The following is a 14,023-nucleotide window of genomic DNA, read 5'->3' as shown; positions in this document are numbered from 1 at the left end:
TGAAAAAATTTATGGATGTTTCAGATATGTATTTGTATATTTGATTGTACTATAGTAGCTGATATTAATTTAGAAGTCACCTGCAGGTCTTCCACAAACACATGGGGCCACACTCAAACATAATGTACTTATCAACTACCCTGATTCCTAATTGCTGTTTTAGGTATGTAGTCCTAACTCCCAACCACATTACATGACTTTCACATCACACACTAGATATGCACAAAGGCATTGACCTCTGTTTTAAGTTACTAGAATTTTTTTTATGTACATATAAAAGTCCTCATGTATGCTCAGTGTATGTATTTTGCATGACCATCTGGTGAATTCGTTGCTATTTCCTTAATTTGACAGTGACCCAAGGATACATTAACTCCAAGGCTTTCAGTCCAGGCAATTTAGAAATAAGATTAGTTACTTGTAGACAAATGCATTCTCACATGTGGTAGACAACAAAGGTAAGAAATGGACAAATATCATGTACTGGCAGACTTAAGAAGCATATTAAGAGGTGTATTCATTTCATGTGTTAATGGCCACCAATTTGGTAACTGTTAATGCTGGTGATGGAAGATTTTCCAAGTAATCTTTGTCCATCTGTACAGGGCTTTGGGGTAATATCATCTTTAGCTTAACCTTACTGAGCTCAGAGATGAATTGCGCAGAGCTTATAACCCATACTTTCAAAGATTTTCTCTTAAAGGTAGCATGAAAAAATTGTAATACAAGAATCATTGTATGTAATAAGTCACCATCATAATTTTAGATGTCAGTTATTTAAGATATGAAAATCAATAAGTTTGGCATCAAAGATTTTATCTTGTAAGTGTAATCAGTGAATCTATATTTTATTCACAAACATCTTTGATCATATATCTATATATCTAATAAGCCATTTACCACAGTTGAGCAGGATACCCTATTCAAAATGTAGTTTTTTAGCTACTATTCATCTTTACACATTCACTTGTTAAAGGCCCAGTAGCATTGCATAAAGTACCTTTTGAAAATGTCTGCCAATGAATTTGGAATTTCTTCATGTTTTTGTTTTTGCCGTAAAATGTGATGTATTTGAAATGTTTAAGAATGAAAGTTTCTCAAACAGTTTCAGTATATCTGAAAGAGAATGGGAGAGCATGAGTGATTTAAACATTATGATCAGTTTGATAATGTGTAATAGGTCATTACAAAGGCAGGTAGTTTAGATATGGGAAGTGGATGTTTGTCATCAGTGGAAGAAAACAGATCCCTAAGGAGAAGGTCTTTGTTTAGATGACCCAATATTTTTGTACGGTTGGTGCTTTCATCAGCTGTTGGAACCAGTTGATCCATTTTGCTCTTGTGTGAAACAAGTATTCCGTGACTTTATCTGTGTTTTACACATTGCAATGTTGCCTTCTCCAAAAGTGACTATGGTACATGAACACATCCAGGGACATACGTTTTTTATGATAAGCCTCAAAAATATAAACACACCTAAAGAATTATGAAACTAAAAAAAAAAACACACCTAAAGAATTATGAAACTAAACAACAAACAAAAAATCCTATAATATTGCTTATATCATGGGAAGGTAGCCACAGAGAACAGGTGGGATATTGACAGAGTAAGGTGGACATTTTTACATTCCAACAACTTACTGACAAAGCAGTGTTCTAAAGGTTTACTGTGGTCTTCATTGCTCTTGTGCACTATAGACAATACAAAATATGTTAAACAACTATGGAACAATAGATGAAGATTTGAGAAAATCAACTTTCTAAATAGTTCGTCCCATGATGTGGTTTTGGGGATAGATTTACGGCTGGAAGACTCATTTGTGCATTGAATATTTGATAAAAAGAAAGTTGTGCTTGACGGCCTTAGTGATATGTATCGTTATCCACATAGCACAAGATGTGGTCACCATGATGAATTATGACAAAGATCATTTTTTTTTTGTATGGATGAATTTTGCATGATTTTCTTTGCGATTTTTTGGTCACCATAGCAACCTCACTAGCATTTGTTTTAAGACACTAAGTTAAGATAGTAAAAGTCTAGGCCCTCTTAGAAGTGCAAAGTGCACAAAAGTCAGTACCCCTATGGAGATGGTTAAACAGTAGTTAAAATTGTGAATGCTAATTCAGTTAATTTTTCAGATTTTTAAAGAAATATTCAAATGAACAAATTATAATTTATGAATATTAACAGACACATAAAGAGGAAAAATGTGTTTATGAAGATAGTACCAGTTGGTAGAAAAACCATATAGGTTACCCTGCTGTTTGTGTGAAAAGGCATATTGGATATAGATATATGATGCATTGATATAATGCATTTGAAGTAAGGAGGATTTTGGCATGCCCTGTGCTGGATAATGAAGGAAATTATTTACTGTAGGGTTAGTATGTGACTAGATTTGCAGTTAATTTAGCATAGATGGCATTTTTTTTTATATGTATTATGACTGCTGAAGTAAGACTAAATTAATTTTGGAAATTTTTATTATATATAGTGAGTGAGTATCATGTTAAGATTTGACTGTTGATATTTTCATTAATTATTGTAGATGATGATATGAGTGTTTTCCATACTTCATTGATTGTTTAATAATGTCATAAATCAATTAGTATATCTCCTGAGAAAATGTTAATGAATGATTCATAGTTTTGTGCTTGGCAGTAAGATTCACAGATGATAAGACATCATTCATGGGTACACAGATCAGCTTCCTATAATTGATGATAGTAAATGATCACAAAAAATCAACTTTTGTAAGAATTTGTTGTTGTGTGGTGTGTGATATATCTTGTAGCTGTGTGGTGTGTGATAATTCTTTTACATAACCGCATTTTGCATTTTTGTTGTATTTGTAATTTGATAGTGTGTGAACAGGGCAAAAATGTAAATACTAGAGATAATTTTTTAATATTTAGTGTCAAGATGTACCAGGAAGAGAAGATGCAAAATATAATAAGAATGTCATACTTTATTATTGAGATGATATAAAGATCCTCAAAATGAGCTGTGTATGAATTGAATCACATTTTAAATGCACAAATTTTATTGATTATATCATTGAATTCTTTATGATGTTGACATCCAGAATTATGGAAATGTGTAGAAAAGCTTTTCCCATTGCCCTATTGGGTGTTACTGCCATAGATGCTGAGGTTAATTTTATGAACATGATTTTTTTGCAAGGTTTGTTAAGAGGTATTGTATAATATGATGTATGTGTTTTGTATAAAAGTAAATGCAGCTATATATGTGCTAAGGCTTCACCTTAAATTTTCAGAAAATATTTTTATATGCTAAGAAAATAGAACCCTCTATTATATATCCAAATTCTATGCAAAAAAGCATGTAGTATTACTGTGACGTGAAAAGTGAATTGTGGGCCTTGGGATATCATACAGGACCGTGGGCCTTTGGATATCGTTCAGGACTTTGGGCTTTGAGATATCACACAAGACTGTGGGCCTTGGGATATCATACAGGACCGTGGGCCTTTGGATATCATACAGGACCAGGCTCCAGTGACATTTTGATTTCTCGTATCCAATTTAGATTCCAGAGATGGATTCCTAGTATATAGAACTTCCATTAGTGATTTTGAGCAAAGGCATTAAAAGTTTATTGTAATAGTTTAGGCATGATGATAATGTCTCATTCACAGGTTCATATTTCCTAGTCACGACACACCTCATAACTATCTCAGGTTTGATTATATATAGGCCTACAGATTACATTCTCATGGTGTTAGTGGCCTAAAGTTAGTAGCTGTAGATAGGAGACATGTAAGTTGAATCAGGAGGATTAAATTCATAAATATGTAGTTCATGTAACTGCATTCATTATTGATGAGCAGATGTGATACTAAACCCTTGTGGTTGCACACATTAATACATGATCCATGATTTAAGTAATCAGTGTTGATAGTTAGGAAATACCCTTGATTTGCTTGAAGGATTGGTATATAGATACTGTTCGAAAAACTACATATGTGAGCTTAAGTTATTTCAGTATCAAAAATGTAGTCAGTAAAGTGAAAAGGGCTCAGATATTAACCCTCCTTATTCCTCTAGTTGAACTTAAGATGATACCAAAGACTTTTTTTTTTAGACACCTATTTTACTCTACTTAAGATATAAGCTAAAAGGCCTTGAAGTCACAAATATAACTTGTTTTACTTGGAAGTAAAACTTTTACTGGTTACTGTGGTCTTATAATATTATTCTGCTGTCTGTTTTATATCTTAACTAGTCTATTTTACATTTTGAAACTCCATTCCCATACATCTAGGCTGGATCAAATGCATAAAGTGATGTTTATTTTGATTATGCAAACATAGATAAGAACAACATAACCTAACTATTTATCTGTTATCTTCATCATTTAAAATCTACAAGTATATATATGTATATATGTATTTTGATATGAAATAATAAAGTATAATTATTTTCTCAAATTTTAAGGTATGAAACAGAACTAAATGTCTAGACTAAGAGATTTACAAAACAAAAAAGATTAAAGAATTAAAACACCATGGTGTGTAAACTTTTATCAACTTGTAAAGTTCCTTGCTTTGCAGGATACCAGATAATTCATTGATATGGTGTAATACGTTAACAAAAGTTTGTGGGTTTTTGATGGGAAGCAGCGACTTATAAGTGTCACCTTTGCCTACCATGTAGGAAACAGTTGAAAGAGAAATCAGTTATATTACTTTTGCCGTAAATTCTTTAGATATTATATCCTATATTAGGTTATCTGATGTTGTTCTTGCTAAAAAATGGTCTTATTGATATATCCATTGGTAGAAAAACTTAGTAAATATAAACAATTTGTCATAAGCAGTTGATATTATTGAATATGAATTAGCAACACATAGTAGTGCATAAAGTAATGTCAAATGTTTTTTTTGATTAAAAGTAGAAGTAATTTTAAAGATGGGAGGTCATGATAGATAAGAATTGGATGTGGATACTACAGAGATTAGTTTCATTGTTTGTATTTATATTTTAGTATATCCTGATACATATATATTTTGTTTTATCTTTTAATATTTTTACTTCTTATGGAATAAGCCAAGGGCATTTTGTTTATAGTACAAAATTGGTCTTCATGTGAATAAAAAGAATATTAGATTGCTACTTTTTCAAGGCAGGTTTCCATCTGCTGTAGAAAATTTTTGTTAAATCTTTTCAGTTGCATTTATTCATTCTTTTGGGAGTAGAGATATAAAACATTCATATTTTTTCATATTGATGAGTTAAGAGATTCTCTTTACAATACTTTTTATACCTTTTCTTTATATTCTAAAGTTTTTTGTGCATTCAATTTTTGTTGTCTCATAATCTGTGTAATCTATTGTTTAAACTTGTGGTACATAAATTTTTCATTCTTCATTAGAATCTTCCCATCTTGATGTGTATTTGTTGCAAGTATCAGTGTTTACCTTTTTTCATACTACTTTGGCTCTTTTTTATCATAATGACCCCAGCACTGTTTGCATCATTTATGAATGCCTTAGAATTTGTAGTTTTATTTTCACGGAAACAACATGTGTAGTAATAAGGATGTGTTTGTTTTTAAAGCCTTACATTAAAAAGGATATATTAGCCCCTATCAGGACGTAATGGATAGTAAATTATCTAGAAATCTAATACTACCTGGTATATTGGTCCAGCCATTCGTTAGTAATCAGTTCACTGTAAACAGACTATTACCAGGCTAACTAAGCCAACCAACTAATGACAATAAGCCCACCTTAGCCTCGTGATCATTCAGATTATGTATGCTTAAACTTGTGTCTGGCTGCTTTAGAGTGTATTTTTGCAAGCTTTTAAATTGTTTAGGCATATTTTTCTTCCTGCTTTTGTGACTTAGGAGGAGGAGACAACCTTAAGTTATTTTCTCATAATTTTTGTGGAACTGAATACTTCAGTTGGCTTTTGTTTCAGGAATGATATACCTTGACAGTGAAACAAATGTTTTGTGAGTTGGCTGGCTCTGGTTTATCTTCAGTCTCTCCCTTTTGTATAGACCTTAATTTGTCTGTGAGTCATCTTCCAATTGATATCATTAATTTGAGACAGCAGAGAAGATAGGCTGCTGTTGAAAAATTATATGATCTATTATAAGTTGTGTTCTGGAAGAGCACAATCTGATCAATGCCAATTGTAAGTTTGACTTACAAGATTAAGTTTTGACAAGGGTGATGTGAAGAATTTTGAGTTTTGGTTGAGAGGTACAACTGTATTTCCTTATCAGCAAAGAAGTACAATTTTGCAATTCAATCTTTTCTGCCCTTTCACTGTGGTATTGCTAAAATCCATGGTGTGCTAACGTGCTTTTCAAATATTCCTGAAACATGTTTTCATAATTTTGTTCCTAGGAATGACAGAACATAACTTTCTATAAGAAATGATATGCTGAAAAATAATTAGATATGTTATTTGCCCTTTAAGTTAAGGTGGGTGTTTAAGAATTATGAATGTATACGCATCATCTGCTGTGAACGGAAAATAAAATGCCGTGACCTACTGTATACGCTCTGGCTGAAGTGGATGGATTGAGCTGATTTATCATAAAGTTTATGATGACCTCTGGAATGGGTGTTAGTTTGATACCTGAGAGCTCTTAATGATAGATTTTTTCTACAAAATATCTCAGTAAAGTCACATCATGTTACACAGATGAGTATTTGAAAATTAAGAAATATTGATTATGAATATTCTCTTTGGCAATTGTGATACTTTATTTTGTTTTTCTGTACACAATATACATGACAGATAGTGCGTGTGTGAATGAAGCTATTTCTTCATATGTTCCTACCAGTTCCTGGAAATGACAACTATGTATGGAGAAAAAAATATATTCCACTGGCTAAACATCCTAATAGGCATACACTTTCATTATTCAATTGCTTTTATATAGCTGTTTTTATTTCCAATCAGTATATTAGTGGTTAGTTAGTATTTTCTTTACATTCATTTGATACTTTTTTATCATTTGAAACGTACAGGTTTGGGTGAGGTGTTTCATTTTTTGAAAATACTTTGGTTATTCAATGCTGGTTCCTTGTCCTAGGTTCATCTCAGTGTCGTATTGTTTTTGTGTTTTTGTGAAGCTGTGAAAGTTGTGCATACCTTTTGTGTTTGATGGACTGTCTAGACTTAGGTCTTGATCCTTCTTTATTTCTAAAGTAACTGTGTAATGCCTTAAAGTTAAAGAATAAAAGTTTTATCCATTTTTCATACAATGATAGGTCTGCTACTGAAAGGAGGGCATATTGTAGGTATCAAGAAAATTTGATAGGGTAAAGCATTCCACATTTCAGCTATAGAAGGAAGAAAGGAATTACTATGGTTAGTTACCATATTTTACACAATATTTCTGGGATGTTGATAGTGATTATAGGTTGCACTTTTAACATCTGTGACATTGTTGTTTCTGATGTTCTTTCTTTTGTGTACCCTTGACAGATTATGTTCATGCCTTAACTTTCTTTGCTTATCATATATCCAGTAATTTTCCGTTAAAAAGGTGAAATTAATTATTTCTCGTGTGTGAAGACCTATAGAAAATACGTATTTTGCCAGTTGGCTTCAAATTAAAGATTTAAAAAGTGCTTAGTATAATTTTCCCAATTTTTATATAATTTTTACCAAGACTATCTCTTCCTCTGCATTGTATTTCTTTGTCTTTTTCAGTTTAGAGGATTCCACAGGCTAGTTCTTGGTTTGAAACGTTTCCAACTGACACTGTTGCTTCTATTAATGGATTTACACCTTTTATGTTATTCAGACCTCTTATGATTTATTGTGAGAAATTGCAAAACCCATTAGTTATTCAGGTGAATTGGCTGATATTCTTTAAGTTGCTATGCTTTCAAATCCATTTTCATTATCTTTGTAAAAGCTGCTATGCTTTCAAATCCGGTTTTATTATCTTTGTAAAAGCTCCTTGCAGGAACTGAAATTTGTTTTTATATTATCCTGTATATACACTGGCCATTAATCTTGTATCAAATGCTTCATAAAGTTCTCGATTATATCTTTTTTGTGTCTGAGTTTTTCATCGTATATCCATTATTTGGTATATAGATGATATCTTTATATTCTTCGATTTGTGTCGTGTTGATTTATTCAGGGCATTTTTCCATTTTTTTTTAATAGAAGATTGATGTTTTTTCTGTTGGTGGAATTACAACCTCCTACCTGTTAGAAATTTTCAGCTCTGAAACCATGAAATTCTCCTGGTTTTAAAAATTCCCCACTTTAGTTATTAACGTTTAATAATTGTAGTTTTAGTATTTTGTGCATGAATAATCCGTATGCAATTTGTTTGGTGTCATGGAGATTGACGAAGAAGAAAGCATAGGTGGAAGGGTTGTTCATCAGGGCAACCCTATATTTACCTCTTTTTGTTTGTATTTCAATGAGGAAATGACAGATGAAGTGATAATAATATGATGTATGACAGAATTTGTTGAGAGTGAGTACTGATGTGATGTAGATATGTAGAGATAATGACAAAGGGCATGTTTGAATGAGAAATTTGAGTAAACTAGAGGTGAGGTAGAAGCCAGAGAGGCATTTCTGTGTATGTATGAAATGAATATCTCTCTAGAGGAATCTACAGAATTTTGTAGGAATCATTGTATGACTGGAGTTGCTTCTATGTGAACCTCTAAACTGTATGGCATGAAATGGGTTGTCAATGTATTTATAGCATGCAACAAGAGTTACCAAGTCAGGCATCAGCATATTTTTATTGTTTAATCAAAATTGAGATTTTTGCCCTCATTTTCTCTGAAGTAAAGAATGAATTTGCTTTGGTTTCATTATACATAAGCTTTTCCTTTTAATATATATATATATATATATATATATATATATATATATATATATATATATATATATATATATATATATATATTTTTTTTTTTTTTGCGCCGCTGTCTCCCGCGTTTGCGAGGTAGCGCAAGGAAACAGACGAAAGAAATGGCCCAACCCACCCCCATACACATGTATATACATACGTCCACACACGCAAATATACATACCTACACAGCTTTCCATGGTTTACCCCAGACGCTTCACATGCCTTGATTCAATCCACTGACAGCACGTCAACCCCGGTATACCACATCGCTCCAATTCACTCTATTCCTTGCCCTCCTTTCACCCTCCTGCATGTTCAGGCCCCGATCACACAAAATCTTTTTCACTCCATCTTTCCACCTCTGATTTGGTCTCCCTCTTCTCCTCGTTCCCTCCACCTCCGACACATATATCCTCTTGGTCAATCTTTCCTCACTCATTCTCTCCATGTGCCCAAACCATTTCAAAACACCCTCTTCTGCACTCTCAACCACGCTCTTTTTATTTCCACACATCTCTCTTACCCTTACGTTACTTACTCGATCAAACCACCTCACACCACACATTGTCCTCAAGCATCTTATTTCCAGCACATCCATCCTCCTGCGCACAACTCTATCCATAGCCCACGCCTCGCAACCATACAACATTGTTGGAACCACCTTCAAACATACCCATTTTTGCTTTCCGAGATAATGTTCTCGACTTCCACACATTCTTCAAGGCTCCCAGAATTTTCGCCCCCTCCCCCACCCTATGATCCACTTCCGCTTCCATGGTTCCATCCGTTGCCAGATCCACTCCCAGATATCTAAAACACTACACTTCCTCCAGTTTTATATATATATATTAATGGGATCTTTGTTGTCTTTTCCTAACGCTACCTCGCATGCATGAGGGGGAAGGGGGTTGTTATTCCGTGTGTGGCGGGGTGGCGATGGGAATAAATAAAGGCAGACTATGAATTATGTACATGTGTATATATGTATATGTCTGTGTGTGTATATATGTGTACATTGAGATGTATAGGTATGTATATTTGCGTGTGTGGACATGTATGTATGTACATGTGTATGTGGGTGGGTTGGGCCATTCTTTCGTCTGTTTCCTTGCGCTACCTCGCTAACGCAGGAGACAGCGACAAAGCAAAATAAATAAATGAAAATATATATATATATATATTATTTAACGTTCTCGACTTCCACACATTCTTCAACGCTCTCAGAACTTTCGCCCCCTCCCCCCACACTATGATTCACTTCCGCTTCCATGGTTCCATCCTCTGCCAATTCCACTCCCAGATATCGAAAACACTTCACCTCCTCCAGTTTTTCTCCATTCAAACTTACCTCCCAATTGACTTGTCCCTCAACCCTACTGTACCTGATAACCTTGCTCTTATTCACATTTACTCTCAGCTTTCTTCTTTCACACACTTTACCAAACTCAGTCACCAGCTTCTGCAGTTTCTCACCCGAATCAGCCAACAGCTTTTTTCATCAGCAAACAAGAACTGACTCACTTCCCAAGCCCTCTCATCCACAACAGACTGCATACTTGCCCCTCTCTCCAAAACTCTTGCATTCACCTACCTAACAACTACATGTATAAACAAATAAGCAACCATGGAGACATCACACACCCCTGCCGAAACCAACATTCACTGGGAACCAATCTCTTTCCTTTCTTTCTACTTGTACACATGCCTTACATCCTCGATAAAAACTTTTCACGGCGTCTAGCAACTTAACTCCCACACCATATACTCTTAATACTTTCCTTAGAGCTTCTCTGTCAACTCTATCATATGCCATCTCCAGATCCATAAACGCTACATACAAATCCATTTGCTTTTCTAAGTATTTCTCACATACATTCTTCAAAGCAAACACCTGATCTACACATCCTCTACCACTTCTGAAACCACACTGCCCTTCCCCAATCTGATGCTCTGTACATGCCTTCACCCTCTCAGTCAATACTCTCCCATATAGTATCCCAGGAATACTCAACAAACTTATACCTCTGTAATTTGGACACACCCTTATCCCTTTTGCCTTTGTACAGTGGCACTATACATACATTCCGCCAATCCTCAGGCACTTCACCATGAGCCATACATACATTAGATAACCTCACCAACCAATCAACAACACAGTCACCCCCTTTTTTAATAAATTCCACTGCAATACCATCCAAACCTGCCTCCTTGCCGGCTTTCATCTTCCACAAAGCTTTCACTACCTCTTCTCTGTTTATCAAATCATTCTCTCTGACCCTCTCACTTTGCACACCACCTCGACCAAAACACCCTATATCTGCCACTCTATCATCAAACACATTCAACAAACCTTCAAAATACTCACTCCATCTCTCTCTCACTTCACTACTACCTGTTATTACCTCCCCATTTGCCCCCTTCAGTGATGTTCTCATTTGTTCTCTTGTCTTATGCACTTTATTTACCTCCTTCCAAAACATCTTTTTATTTTCTCTAAAATGTAATAATACTCTCTCACCCTAACTCTCATTTACCCTCTTTTTCACCTCTTGCACCTTTTTCTTAACCTCTTGCCTCTTTCTTTTATACATCTTCCAGTCATTTGCACTATTTCCTTGCAAAAATCATCCAAATGCCTCTCTCTCCTCTTTCACTAACAATCTTACTTCTTTATCCCACCACTCGCTACCTTTTCTAATCTGCCCACCTCCCACCTTTTTCATGCCACAGGCATCTTTTGCGCAAGCCATCACTGCTTCCTTAAATGCATCCCATTCCTCCCCCACTCCCCTTATGTCATTTGCTCTCACTTTTTTCCATTCTGGACTCAATCTCTCCTGGTACTTCCTCACACAAGTCTCCTTTCCAAGCTCACTTACTCTCCACTCTCTTCACCCCAACATTCTCACTTCTTTTCTGAAAAACTCTATGTGTCTTCACCTTCGCCTCCACAAGATAATGATTAGGCATCCCCCCAGTTGCCCCTCTCAGCACATTAACATCCAAAAGTCTCCCTTTCACGTGCGTATCAATTAACACGTAATCCAATAATGCTCTCTAGCCGTCTCTCCTACTTAAATATACATTTACTTATGTATATCTCTCTTTTTAAACGAGGTATTCCCAATCACCAGTCCTTTTTCAGCATAAATCTACGAGCTCTTCACCATTTCCATTTACAACACTGAACACCCCATGTACACCAATTATACCCTCAACTGCCACATTACTCACCTTTGCATTCAAATCACCCATCACTGTAACCCGGTCTCGTGCATCAAAGCTGCTAACAGACTCACTCAGCTGCTCTCAAAACTTCCCTCTCCTCATCTTTCTTCTCATGACTAGGTGCATAGGCACCAATAATCACCCATCTCTCTCCATCCACTATCAGTTTTACCCATATCAATCTAGAGTTTACTTTCTTACACTCTATCACATACTCCCACAACTCCTGCTTCAGGAGTAGTGCTACTCCTTCCTTTGCTCGTCCTCTCACCAACCCCTGGCTTTACTCCCAAGACATTCCCAAACCACAGCTTCATTTTACTCAAGAGCCAAAACATTCAGGTTCCTTTCCTCAAACTTACTACCTGTCTCTCCTTTTTCTCATCTTGGTGACATCCTCACACATTTAGACACCCCAATCTGAGCCTTCAAGGAGGATGAGCACTCCCTGCATGACTCCTTTTTCCCCTTTTAGAAAGTTGAAATACAAGGAGGGGAGGGTTTCTAGCCCCCTGCTCCCGTCCCCTTTAGTTGCCTTCTACGGCACTTGAGGAATGCATGGGAAGTATTCTTTCTCCCCTATCCCCAGGGATGATATGTATATATATATATATATATATATATATATATATATATATATATATATATATATATATTATCCCTGGGGATAGGGGATTAAGAATACTTCCCACGTATTCCCTGCGTGCCGTAGAAGGCGACTAAAAGGGGAGGGAGCGGGGGGCTGGAAATCCTCCCCTCTCGTTTTTTTTTTCTTTTTTTTTCCAAAAGAAGGAACAGAGGGGGCCAGGTGAGGATATTCCAAAAAAGGCCCAGTCCTCTGTTCTTAACGCTACCTCGCTAACGCGGGAAATGGCGAATAGTGTAAAAGAAAAAAAAAATATATATATATATTATATATATATATATATATATATATATATATATATATATATATGTATATATATATATATATGTATATGTATATATGGTAGCATAGTACTCATGTAGAATTAACAACAACTTTATTATCAAGTAGTTTCTACTGTGGGATAATTTTTTATGTCATTGTCAGTTTTCAGAACTTTTTTTTGTAGAATTTGTTGGATCATCTAATAGATCTGGAATATTTATGCTTCTGGATGATGGCTGTTTTTTTTTTATTACTTTTACTGTCATTTTATATTGCATTTTCTAAATTGATAACTGAAAGCTTTGGCTGTGATATATTTAGATATTTCTTTATTTTTCAATCAGTAGTGCGAGAATATGGAATGGCAAGTTGTTCCAGTTAGTTGTATACACCTTTACACCCCTGTACATGGGCATAGTATGCATGGTTTCATTAATACACATTTTCTTTGAGAGTACCATTTTCAGAGAACATGGGTTAGTTTTCACTCGTGTGCCACCAAGCCTAGCCCATGATCAAGACATGGGAGAGACACCTTGGGCCTTGGTGCTACTCTTGATTTCAGGACTTAGATTATCCCCTCCCTCTGACCACTCCCAAACTCAGTACCCAGAACATTGTCAGAACATTCCAGTCACTTGTCCTTAACTGCCCTTTGAATATTGCCCAGCTTTTGTTGCATTGTTGAGGCTGACAACTATTCACTTAAAAAACCTGAACTTGAGACATATTTCCCTCAACATGGTCATGATTGAAGAAATAGTTAGAATTGCAGAGGTGTATTCAAACTTGAATGAAATATTTTCAATGATTAATTCTTGCAAATGAAATATGGTAATGTGGAAGATTTATAAAGAATTGTTTACTTATTTATTGATTTATGATTATGCTTTTGATTATTTTGACTAAGATTTGTGAAATAGATGAAACAAGTATGTACTCCATTGTTTTCATATTATGTGTTTTAGGGTACATGCAACATGAATTACCAGTAAATCAAACAGGCAAAG

The sequence above is a fragment of the Panulirus ornatus genome, chromosome 63, assembly GCF_036320965.1.
Source record: "Panulirus ornatus isolate Po-2019 chromosome 63, ASM3632096v1, whole genome shotgun sequence".
NCBI classification, from domain to species: Eukaryota; Metazoa; Arthropoda; class Malacostraca; order Decapoda; family Palinuridae; genus Panulirus; species Panulirus ornatus.
This window is presented reverse-complemented; position numbering follows the sequence as displayed.